A 13244-nucleotide genomic window follows, 5' to 3' on the forward strand; every position below is an offset into this window, starting at 1 on the left:
TGATAATATTGAAACCCCAGTGGGGAAAGGGCCATGGGGTGATGGTAGGTTGAAGGTCTTGGGCGGGAGCGTGTATCAAATCTCCATGTTATTGACAAGGAACACATAATTTTACAAAATGATAGGCATTAACTTCAGTAGTAGGACAATAATAACCCATTTTGAGGATCTTTTTTGCTAATGTAAGTCCATTGGAATGGGCACCACAAATTCCTTGGCGAACCTCTTCTAACATCGTTTTGACTTCATGATATAGAGGGCCTAGGGCTCCAACACTTAATAAATCCTAATTAGGATTTAATCCTTGAAACAAAAAATGGTTCTTTTTCTCTTGACCTTCTCACCCAATCTTATCTTCCAAGACTCTTTCTCAACTTGCCTCCTAGGTATAGTTGGATTGGTGTAGACTTAATCTCCCTTGTTAAGGCAGTAGTCCTACTAGCCCTTCCTTCCTCTAGAACCCTAACTCTTTCATAGGATCTTTCTCTCACCCTTCCTTGGTTCCTACTAATGTTTTAGATACCCTCCATATCCTTCTTGACCTTTCCTAACACCTCTAGCCACTTCAACAACCATAAAAAACTCACTTTCTTCAAATAGGGCTAATTAGGCCTATTTGCTTTAGGTCTAAGAACATTGTTTTATTCCATTTCTCCAAATTATTCCAAATAAACTCATGGAAGACCTTAGGAATATGAAATATCTCTCTTATAACTCCATGATTCCAAATTTTTAGAGCTTCAAAACACCCACAACCCTATTCACCCACAAGCCCTCATTTCTAGCCTATCTTTTAGGCCTCTAGACCTGTTTTCACTAAAAAGCTTCTAGCTGCTCACAAAATTCAAATCAATCTTCTAGACCACTTAAAAATTCAAGGTAACATCCTAGGGCTTCTATGAATTCTATTGGTTCGATCCAAATTGATCATGGGTGTGCTCTACAACAACATCTTCAAACTATCCTAGCTCACCTACTCCCAACATTTAGCCCAGGGCATCATTCCATAGCTTGGAAACTAGTCAAACTAATGCAAAGAAAGAAAAAATACTATTTACAGAGTCTAACCTATCATCCCACAAAGTTTCATACATTTTTCACTGTGGATGATTAGGTTATAGCCATTATTGTGGGAGCAGCCCTATGAATAAGGAACACAGACCAATCATTAAGAAAAATCCACAACTTGCTAACCTAACAACACCATATAAAGTTTGAATATGAAAAAGAAAAAGGAAACACTACTCTACAAAAACCATAAGTTATATCTTCTGTCCCAATCCATACAAAGCCATAATAGGGCATTAAAACCCTTCAAAAATAACAAGAAATGTTGTAACAGTCCGTACAACAAGCACACACGTGTGAAATTTGACTGAAAACCTTCTAACCTTACAAAATATGATTCCCATGCTCACATACCCAAGAATGGGTGGATACAACCTCCCAAACCTCCATTTTCATTTTTTTCAAGTCTCTCCTTGTTTTATTTGCCCTTGTCTTGTTCTTTCCCACTTGATTTTGCAAAGTCTTTCTAACCTGCTCATGAAGCTCTTTCATTTTCTCTGTAGGGACTCCGCTTGTGCACTTCTCTTGTCATGTAAAATGATATCCCTTAACTCCAAAATCATCCTAGGGTGAGTCCCATAAACTATTTCAAATGGACTCTTACCAGTACTCCTATTAATGGAGTCATTATAAGCATACTCTGCCTGCCCTATAATATGATCCCATGATTGACCATGCTGCTTGGTTAGACACCTTAATAGGTTACCCAAAGACTTATTAACTACCTTAGTTTTCCCATCAGACTAAGGATGGTAGGATGAAGAATAAAGACAATTTTTTCCCTAACATCTTCCAAAGGGTCCTCCAAAAGTGACGTAGAAATTTACCATATCTATCACTCACTATGTTAAGTGGCAACCCATGGATTCTCACTATATCCCTAAAGAATAGGCTTGCTATATGTGAAGCATCATTTTTTTCTTGCAAGGGATGAAGTGTGCCATCTTGCTAAAATAATCCACCACAACAAATACACTGTCATGCCCTCTAAGTGTTTTAGGGAGTCCTAAAAAAAATTCCATGTACTCAAACACTCCCATGGCCTTTGTCGTATAGTTTGGGGCTGATATAACCCTGAATTGCTGCTATGTCCTTTGGCCCTCTGAAACACCTAAAATTTCTCCACAAACCTTCTTACATCTGACTACAACTCAAGCCAATGATAGTACCTAGTGACTTGTTCAAGAGTCTTGTCTACTCCAAAATGTTCCCATAGACTACCTTGATGTTTTTTCTTGATTATATTATCCCTCATAGAACATTGGGGAATTCTTAATAAATGTCCTTTAAATAGAAAACCTTCTTGAAACATATAATTAGTAAAATTAACTTTAAAACCTTGCTTAAATTTCTCACATACCTCATAGGCATCTTTGACATCTTTATCCTCCTTGTAGAGGTCTCTTAGATCATCCATGCCCACACTCTGCAGTTGTATCTCCTGTATAGCCAATACTCTTCTACTAAGAGCATTTGCAACTTTTTTGCTCACACCTTTCTTGTGCTTGATCACAAAGGTAAATGCTTGCAAGTATTCCACCCACTTGAGGTGTCTCTGATTGAACTTCTCCTACCCATTTTAGAAGCTAAGGGCATAATTGTTATATACGCTACAAATTCCTTTGGTAGGAGGTAGTGTCTCCACTCTTTAAAATCTTGGACCATTATATATAGCTCAAGGTCATAATTGGAGTATCTTTACTTGGCCTCTTTCAATTTTTCAGAAAAGAATGCCACAGGGTGTCGTTCTTGACTTAGTACTACCCCTATGGCTAGTTTAGTGGCATCACACTCTACAATAAAGAGTGGATTGAAGTTTGGAAACCTTAAGGTAGGTAGGGCTGAAATCCTCTTATTCAATAGTTCAAACCCTTTATTTTCTACCTCTGTCCACTTGAATTGACATTTTATACCTCCTTTGATGGTGTTAAGGATAGGTGCACATACATGGCTGAATCCTCTCATAAACTTCCTATAATAGGATGTTGATCCATGAAAAATCCTAACATATCCTATGCATTTAGGTGTTGGCCACTCCAATATGGACTTGACCTTATCAAGATCCATTTTAATACACCCATTGGAAATAATAAACCCAATATATACTAATTCAGTTTTTATAAACTCACACTTTTCTTGATTAATCATCAAATTTTCTTGATGTAGCCTCCTTAAGACCATCTCCAATTGCTTCATATGCTCCTCTTTGGACTTTCTAAAAATCAAAATGTCATCCAAATAGACACTGACAAACTTATCTATGAAGTCTACTAGCACCTCATTCATTAACCTCATGAGGGTACTTGGGGCATTTGTCAAGCCAAAGGGCATTACTAGCCACTCATACAACCCTTCATTTTTATTGAAGGTTGTCTTCCATTCATCACCAGGCCTAAGTCTAATTTGGTGATATCCTAATTTCAGATCCACCTTGGAGAAGTAGCAAGATCCTCCCAAATTGTCTAACAAATCCTCAATCCATGGCATAGGGAATCTATATCTAGTGGTGATTTTGTTGATTGCTCCGGAGTCAATACACATCCTCCATTTGTCATCTTTCTTAGCTACAAGGAAAGTTGGTACAACACAAGGGCTTAAGCTCTTCCTTATTAGGCCTTTATCCAACAAATCTTGTATTTGTTTTGAAATTTTAGCATTATGACTTGGAGTCGTCTTGTAGGCTACCTTGTTAGGTAGATTTTCTCCTTATATCAGGTCTATTTGATGACTTACCTCTCTCATAGGTGACAATGCATTAGGTAGCCCATTGTCCACTACTTCATGGTATCTTTCCAACAACTACTACACTTCTTGAGGTACTTGGACCTTCTCTTTAGTTTCCTCCCTAGGCCTTACCAATACTGCACAAAAAACTCCTTTCTCCTTCTTCATAGCCTTTAGGAACTCCTTCCCACTCAATAACATCACACTTCCCCCACATGTTTCTCTTCCTTAGGTTCAGTCAAAGGATCCATCTAAAACTTCTTGCCCTGCTTGGTAATCAAATATGTATTCTTCTCCCTATCATGTATATCCTTTACATCATACTGTCATGGATGTCCTAACAAAAGATGACAAGCATCCATAGGCATTATGTCACATAATACCTTTTCCTAATATTCCCCTATTTCAAACTCTACAAATGTTTGATCATCCACCAATATTTGTTGGTCGTTATTCAACCAAGACACCTTATAAGGAGTGGTGTGGGGTATCCTCTTGAGATTCAATTTATCTACCATCTCTATTGATACTATATTTTTAGTGGAGCCGGAGTCCACTATCACTCTGCAAATCTTCCCATGTGACATGCAAGTGGTCTTAAACAAACTTTTTCTTATAGGTGGGTCTACCACACTAGGAACCTTTAGAAAAGTCCTCCTCAATATTAAATTTTCACATCCAATATTGGTCCCACTTTGGAAATAGGTGACGTGATGCTTTGAGTGTCATCCTCTTGCACAAATTGTGTTCTCCTTTCTCCCATGGATGAGGTAAAAACCTTCTCAGGACATCTACCTATTGTGTGGCCCACCTAATTATAGTTATAACATTTACCAGTAAAAACTAAATTGCCTCTTCCTTGGGACTGAAACTTACCTCTAGTGGTCCTCTTCTTCTATACCCCCCTCTCTGAAATGAGTTCTTGTTATAATTACCCCCCATTGTCATTTTCTTGAATTTCTTCTGGCCTAGTTGATCCCTGTTCTCTGCCAAAGTTGCCCTTGCCTCTAAAACCTCTATTACCTCTTCCCCTTTGTTGTGAGTCATGTCTTCTCCTAGCCTCCTCTTCTACCCTCAAAGCTAACTGAAAGAACTTATGCATACTATCAAGTGTTTTGATGTGGAGCCTAATCAGACTCAGAGGTTTATTTTGTGTGGTTTCCCTCCAAATTATTTCTATGGGGGTTTCGGGGTAGCACTCCCTATCATAGTTTAGGGTGAAGCCAAAAATGCCCTTATATTGTAAAAGGCATTGGGTACTATTTATCCTATTGGATGACTTATTCTAGCCCTAATTTTGTAAGTGGCAAAAAGCTTATATAAAAAGGCTCAGGGTTAGGGATTTTCATAATGTGTGATGAGAAAATTGGTTCTTACAGTGGTATTGAGCTGTAAGGGACTACAAATTGTAAATTTTAATTAGGTTGTAATCATTGGATAATACTAATATTGGACTTGCTGTTGGCGGACGTAGCCTAGGGATTGGGTGAACCACGTTAAATCTTAGTGTCTTGTGTTCTCTTATATGTGATCTATTATTTTCTAATATTGGTTATATTTGCATGTAACTATTATTTCTATTTGAGGTTAATCCTAACAATTGATATCAAAGCCAAACAACCATCTCTTTATTTTTTAGCCAGACCATTGTCATTTTTTTAGCAATCCTTTACAAGAAGGTCTCACGGTTGAGTGGGAGCAATGATAGACGAGGGTAAGCTGAGGGTTGACAAGTTTAATGGGCAAAAATTTTAGTCATGGAAGATGCAAATGGAAGACTATCTTTATTAGAAGGATTTATGGAAGCAGTTGGAAGGAAAAACCAAGAATCAGGGATCTATGACAAATGATGACTGGGATCTTTTAGACAGAAAGGTACTTGGAAACATTCAATTATGCCTTGCACCATCGATGGCATTTAATATTACAAAAGAAAAGATGATAGAAGAATTGATGCAAACCCTAGTGAAACTATATGAAAAGCCCTTTGCTTCAAACAAGGTATTTCTGATGAAGTGTTTATTTAATATGAAGATGATCGAAGGTGGATCTATTGTAGATCATTTAAATGAGTTTAATATTGTTACTAGTTAGTTATCTTTTGTGGATATTAATTTTGATGAATAAATTAGGGCTCTCTTGATTTTGTGTTCTTTGCCTAAAAAATTGAATGGCTTGGTAATGGCTATAACTAATTCCATTCTTGGATATAATACTCTAAAATATGATGATGTGATCAGTCTTATTTTGAGTGAGGAAACTCATAGGAAAACCTTAGGTGGATCTTTATCAGGAAGTGTTTTGAACATACAAAGTAGAGGTAACACAACTGAGAGAGGAAATAATTCTAGAAATTGTGGGAAATCAAGAGGAAAGTCAAAGGGGAAGAGGTCTCAATCTAGAGGACTAAGAGATTGTTGATACTATGGTAAAATATGGCATAAAAAGAAATATTGCTTGACTCAAAAGAACAATGAAGGAGATAATCCAAAAGGGAACAAGGAGGAAAATGTGGTAAGTAACAAATCTGAAGGGGATGCTTTGCCTATGTCTTTAGAAAGTGTTGATGATTCATAGGTTTTAGATTCTGGTGCTTCATTTCATGCTACACCTCATAGAGGTTATTTTATTGATTATGTCTAAGGGGATTTTGGGCTTGTTTATTTGGGAGATAATGAACCCTATCAAATTTTTGGAAAGGGAAAAGTTAAGATTAAGTTGTAGAATGGAAATCATTGGCTACTACATCAGGTAAGACATGTTCCAAGGCTGAGTAGGAATTTTATTTTAGCAGGGCAACTTAGTGATAAGGGTTGTGTAGTTACTTTTAATGATAAAATTGGAAGGTTTCAAAAGGTTCCCTTGTAGTAGAAAAAGGTGTGAAAGTAGGCACCTTATATCTTTGTACATGTCATATTGTTCCTTCTACTTTGATTTTTTTAGAGAAAAATGAATGTTTAGGAATAATTGTTGCAGTTGAGCAGGGAGAACAAATAGCTACTGTAGATTCTAATACAACACTGTGGCACAACCGACTTGGGCACATGATTGAGAAAGGTATGAAAGTAATTCATTCAAAGAAAGTTTTACCAAGTTTTAAATGTGTTATTATGGATTTTTGTGAAAGTTGTGTGTATGGAAAACAAAAGATAGTGAATTTTGTGAAGATTGGGAAGGAAAAGAAAAGTGAGAAATTAGAGCTTGTGCATACAGATGTATGAGGACCAACTCAGGTATCTTCCCTTGGTGGCTCTCATTATTATGTTACATTTATTGATGATGCAACTAGAAAAGCATGGGTTATTTCCTTAGACAAAAATCTAATGTATTTCAAACTTTTAAGAAATGAAAATGCTTGGTTGAAAATGAGACTGATAAGAAATAAAAATGTCTCAGATCTGATAATTTTGGTGAGTATTGTAGTTATGAATTTGAAGATTATTTCTCCACTAATGGTATTCATAGATAAACAAATGTTCCAAGGACTCTATAGGAAAATGGAGTGGCTAAACACATGAACAAGACTATAATGGAGCATTCAAGGAGGATGAGGTTGCATGCAGGGTTGCCCTTAAACATGTGGGAAGAGGCTATCAATACTACTATATAATTGATTAATAGAGGTCCCTCTTCTCCTTTGGGCTGTGGTATTCTAGAGGAAGCATGGACTAGTAAGAAGGTGAGTTATTCTTTTCTCAAAACCTTTAGTTGTGAAGGGATGCCATATTCAATGAGAAAGTGCTGTACAAAGATCTGTTGCAACAACATAAGAAGAAAGAAAATGATTATGTAGCATTGGATGATACTCCAAAAGCTAATGTTCCAATAGTTCCTCATGATGTGCAACAACTGCAACAACAAATACCACACACACCAGTGAATATTAGACGATCAACAAGGCTAAGTAGACCTCCAAAAAAATTTTCTCCTTCTTTGTATTTTATTTTACTTACTAATCTTGGTGAACCTAAATGTTATGATGAAGCTGTACAAGTGGATACTAAGATTCAATGGGAGTCTACAATAAAAGATGAAATGGACTCTTTGCTGAAAAATAAGACATGAGGTTTATGCAAGTTGCCTGTAGGTAAAAGAGCTTTACAGAATATTGGGCTTATAGGTTGAAAGAAGAGGATGGAGGTAAGATAAGATTTAAAGTCAGGTTAGTGGTACAAGGATTTTCACAGAAAAAGGATATTGATTTTGATGAGATATTCTCTTCTGTTGTAAAATGACTTCTATTCACACTGTTTTAAGTATTGTGGCTACTGAAGATTTGCATTTGGAATAGCTTGATGTTAAAAAAACCTTCCTTTATGGTGATTTGGATTTAGAGATATAAATGGCACAGCCACAGGGATTTGAGGTCAATGGTAAGGAGAACTTAGTGTGCAAATTGAAGAAAAGTTTATATGGCTTGAAGCAAGCATCTCGAAAATGGTATCTAAAATTTGACAAGTTTATGCATGAGCATGGCTATAGTAGGTGTCATTCAAATCGTTGCATTTACTTTAAGAGGTTGGATGATGACAACTACATTATTTTATGTTTATATGTTGATGATATGCTTGTAGCTGGGTCTAACATGGATCACATTGAGGGGTTGAAACACCAGTTAGCACATGCATTTGCTATGAAGGATTTGGGGGGCAGCAAAAAAAATCCTTGGTATGAAGATTTGCAGGGATAAAAAGAATTATCTGAGGCTAATTATATTGTGAAGGTGTTGCAACATTTCTCTATGAAGAATGCTAAAGCTGTCAGCACACCTTTACCCAGTCATTTGAAGTTGACTAAGAAGATGTGTCCCAAGACACAACAAGAAGAGGATAAGATGTCTAAGGTACCTTATGCTTCAGTTGTAGGAAGCTTGATGTATGGTATGGTATGTACTAGGCTAGATATTGCACATGCAGTGGGAGTTTTTAGCAGGTATATGAGTCATCCAAGAATTGATCATTGGAATGTAGTCAAATGGATTCTCAGATATTTGAGAGGAACATTCAATAAGTGTTTACACTTTGGGGGCTCTATTACTAATTTACAGGGCTATGTTGACTCAAATTTGGTAGGAGATATTAATACCAGGCAGAGTACTATAGGTTATGTATTTATTGTTGGTGGGGCAACAGTGAGTTGGGTTTTTCAATTACAGAAGGTTAATTCTTTTTCCACTACAGAGGTAGAACATGTTGCTGCTACAGAGGTAGCCAAGTAGATGATATGGCTTCAGTTCTTCTTGGAAATTGGGACACCCTCAGAAGAATAATTATTTGTTTACAAATAGTCAGAGTGTCATTCATCTTGCAAAGAATTGAGCTCTACATTCAAAGACAAAACACATTCAGTTGCAGTACCATTTCATTCGGTTAGTTTTGGATGATGGACATTTAAAGTTGGACAAGATAGATTTAGATGACAATCCAATGGATATGTTTACAAAGGTAGTGATAGGGAAGAAGCTACATTCCTCTTCAACTTCGGTTGGTCTTATGAACTGAACAAAATAAAAGAACAACATAGTCCAAGGTGGTTTGATATTCCAATGGGAGCTACAAGTTTAGTAGTGCTATGATCCATCTCCAAGTGGGAGGTTATTTTTATGGAGCCTAATTAGTCTCCAAGTGGGAGATTTTTGCAATGTGGAGCCTAATTAGACTTAGAGGTTTATTCAACATGGTTTCCTTCTTGATTATTTCTATGGGGGTTTGGGGGTAGTGCCCTAGGTGTGCTCCCTATTGAAATACAGGGTGGGATCAAGGGGCAACACCCCCCCGTGGGGGTTTCCTTATATTGTAAAAGGTGTCGAATACTATTTTTCGTATTAGATGACTTATTCTAGCCCTAATTTTGTAAGTGGCAAAAAGCTTGTATAAAAAGTCTTAGGATTAGGGATTTTCATAATGTGTGATGCAAAAATTGGTTCTTGCAGTGGTATTGAGCTATAAGGGATTATATATTATAATAAGGTTGTAGTCACTAGATAATAATAATATTGGAATTGTTGTTGGTGGACATAGCCCAGGGATTGGGTGAACCATGTTAAATCTTGGTGTCTTGTGTTCTCTTATGTGCAATCTATTATTTTCTAATATTGGTTATATTTGCATGTAATTGTTATTTTTGTTTGAGGTTAATCCTAACATTAGGAGCCATCATGATGATCTCATGTTGAATCCCTTGCCTCAATCCATTAAGGTACCTTGCCACTCTTTCCACTTATTCTTCTTGTCTTCTTGCTCTTAAGCTTAATTTTTTGAACTCTTCAGTGTAGGCACTCACTGTGAGATCCATCTTCCTTAAGTTCTACAACCTTTGATACATTTGTAATTCATAATCTATGGGTAGGAATTGTGCCCTCAATTTGATCTTCATCCTATCCCAGGATACTATCTTTTTCTTCCTTATTGCTACTATGTCATCTTCCATCATGTTCCACCATATTAGTATTGATCCCTTGAGTCTAGCCTTGGCATAACTGGCTCTCTTCTCCTCTTGTACCTCTTTATAATCAAACTAATTGTTTATGGCCTCCAACCAATCCAACAATCCTTCTCCATTCAAGCTTCCACTGTAATAAGGGATATGCTCCATGTTATCTTTGTTAAGAGATTTAAAGGCATCCAAGAACACCTTTTGGTCCTTCTCCACCTTTGGATCTTTACCCTTTTCAGATGTCTCCCCTGTTCGAATATCATCATCTTCCTCACTCTCATCTCCCTATTTTGTGATTTTGTTCTTACTCTTTGTATTTACTTGATTGAATTTCACCAATAGACACTTTACCAAATCCACTATGACACCCTTGCTCATTTTCTTGCGTGGCATACTGTCAACCTCTTAGCTCTCTTCCACATTCGACATACAACAAACTGAAAGTTGGTTATGATACCACTCTGATGTAGAGGGTCTAGGGTTCCAACACTTAAAAAATCCTAATTAGGATTTAATCCTTGAACCATCCAATGGTGCTTTTTCTCTTCACCTTCTCACTAATCTTATCCTCCAAGACTCTTTCTCAACTTGCCTCCTAGGTTTAGTTGGATTGGTGTAGACTTAATCTCACCAGTCTTACTAGCCCTTCCTTCCTCTAGAACCATAACCTTTGCTTAGGATCTTTCTCTCACTCTTCCTTGTTTCCTACCAATGTTATAGATATCCTCCATATCCTTCTTGACCTTTCCTAACACATCTGGTCACTTCAACAACCATCAAAAACTCACTTTCTTCAAACAGGGCTAATTAGGCCTATTTGCTTTAGGTTTAAGAACATTGCTTTATTCCATTTCTCCAAATTATTCCAAATAAACTCATGGAAGACCTTAGGAATCTGAAATATATCTCCTAGCACTCCAACATTCTAATTTTTTAGAGCTTCAAAACACCCACAACCCTATTCATCCACAAGCCCTAGTTTCTAACCTATCTTTTAGGCCTCTAGACTAATTTTCACTAAAAAGCTTCTAGCTACTCACAAAATTCAAATAAATCTTCCAAAGCACTTAAAAATTCAAGGTAAAATCCTAGGGCTTCTAATAATTCCATTTCATTGAGCCAAATAGATCATGGGCATGCTCTGCAACAACATCTTCAAACTATCCTGGCTCACCTACTCCCAATAGTCAGCCTAGGGCATCATTCCATAGTAAAAAAAATGAAAAAGAAAGAAATAACATTATTTATAGAGTCTATCTTATCATCCCACAAGGTTTCGTACATTTTTCACCATTGATGATTAGGTTAGAGTGATTATTGTAGGAGTAGCCCTGTGAATGAGGAACACAAACCAGTCACCAAGAAAAATCCACAACTTGCTAACCTAACAACTTCAAATCAAGTTTTAATATGGAAAATAAAAAGGAAACACTACTCTAAAAAAACAATAAGTAAGATCTTCTATCCCAATCCATACAAAGTTTTACTAGAGCATTAAAATCTTGCAAAACCAATAAGAAATGTTGTAACAATATGTACAATAGGCACTCACGTGTGAAATCTAACTGGAAACCTTCTAACCTTCCAAAATATTATTACCATGCTCATATACCTGAGCATGGGTAGTTACAACTTCCCAAACCTCCAATTGTATCTTTTTGCAAAAATTACAAAAGTTGCTCAAGCAACTTTGCAACTTTTGAGCAATTTTTGCTCTTTACATATTTTGTTCAAATGGGTCCATCTAGGACTTTTCTAGGACCCTATTTATGATTCCTATTACCTATTAAATAACCTAAAACCTTAGTTTCCCTTCCATAACAAATTTTAACCTATTGAGCAACTTTTGACCAACTTAGGACCTAATGAGTAATTTTGGCTCTTTTACAAACACCTTGGGATTAGTTGCTTATTAGATACACACAACCTCTTAACTAACCCTTAACAACCCCCCCGCCCAAAAAAAAAGGGAGGTTCTCTACACTGATCCATCTAAATTGAGACATTAGAGGAGGGTTCTGTTGAAGTGTTTTTGGAAAAGTGTGTCACCTAGGATAGTGTAGTGGGCAATGCGATAGATGAAGGTTTTACTTTGGTTTGTGGAAAGGGCTATGGGGATTGTGTTATGAAAAAAGTAGGAAAAAATGTTAGAGTACCATAGAGACTCAGGACTAACAATCTCATGTACTAACTCTGATTTAGATTGCTTATAAGTAGAAAGGGAAAGATTCTCACTAAGAAATTCCCACTTGGCACTGTATTTAGGCATGACGATCATGGAGGCTATGGTAACCATGACATCTGCTATTTTATTATTTGTCCTTGGTATCTATTGGAAGACTATCTCAATGAAATGTTGTTTAAGATCTTCTACTATCTGATGATATGACAACAACTTTTCATCCTTTGTTTGATATTCATTTGTAACTTGTTTAATGACCAATTGGGAATCCCCAAAGACAAGTAGGCTCTTGATATTATATCATATAGCTTGATGTATCCCTATCACTAGTCCTTCATATTCAACTATGTTGTTTGTGCAAGGGAATAGAATTTTGTAAGACTTAGGGATAAGGTCTCCTTGCAGTGTAACAAACAAGATACCCACCCCTGATCCCTTTTGTGTGAAAGAGCCATCAAAATAGAGCTTCCATTGTGTACTAGGGGTAACAATCATAATTGTGTCATCTAGAAATTTTTCTATGATAGGATGGCCTCCTTGAAGAGAAGCTTCTGCAAGTTGGTTGACAATGGCTTGTCTCGTGATGGCCTTGCGGTCTTTATAGACAATGTTGAATTCACATAAAATCAAGACCCATTTTGTAGCATGACTAGTGCGGGAAGCTTTTTTAGCAAATATTTGAGAGGATCTATCCTAGCAATGAGGTGTGTAGTATGATTAAGCATGTAATGGTGTAGTTTCTATGTGCAAAAGACTACAACCAAGCAAGCTTGTTCAATAGCAGTGTAGTTCAACTCATAGCCAACTAATGTTTGACTAAGATAGTAAATAGCTT

This window comes from Cupressus sempervirens, chromosome 9, assembly GCF_028749045.1.
Source record: "Cupressus sempervirens isolate cs-2001-9-10 chromosome 9, ASM2874904v1, whole genome shotgun sequence".
In the NCBI taxonomy this organism is placed as follows: Eukaryota; Viridiplantae; Streptophyta; class Pinopsida; order Cupressales; family Cupressaceae; genus Cupressus; species Cupressus sempervirens.